Genomic DNA, 610 nt, shown 5'->3' with positions numbered 1-610 from the left:
GGGAAAATGACATTTTCCTACACCAACTTTGTAAAATGTGACATTTTCCTACACAAATTTTTAATTTGACAAAAAACTACACCAAATTATCAAATGTGCCAAATCGATACACGAACTACCCAATTTAACTGCAATTTCCTACACAATCCGAAAACGGTGTTAAGTGTCCGTTAACCGCTGACGTGGCACGCCACGTGGCGGCTGACGTGGCACGCCACATAGATTTTTTGCCACATCAGCATGCCACATCATATTTTTTTAAAAAATTCCGAAAAATATGAAAAAAATCGGTTTTTTTTTTAAAATTTAAAATAAAATAAATAAACAGCAAAAAAAAATATACATATATATTCATATCTATATACAAATAAAAATATAAATATATATACAAAATAAAAAACATACACATATATATACAAACATCTATACAAATATATATACATATACATACAAACAAATATATTTATATATACATATACATATATAAACACATATATATGTATATATACATATGCATATACATACATACATACAAAATAAAAAAAAATCACACACATATATATATATATATATATATATATTCATATCCACATACAAATACAAATATAAA

The sequence above is a fragment of the Tarenaya hassleriana genome, unplaced genomic scaffold (assembly GCF_000463585.1).
Source record: "Tarenaya hassleriana unplaced genomic scaffold, ASM46358v1 Cleome27, whole genome shotgun sequence".
NCBI lineage: Eukaryota > Viridiplantae > Streptophyta > Magnoliopsida > Brassicales > Cleomaceae > Tarenaya > Tarenaya hassleriana.
Note: the sequence above shows the minus strand (reverse complement) of the source record.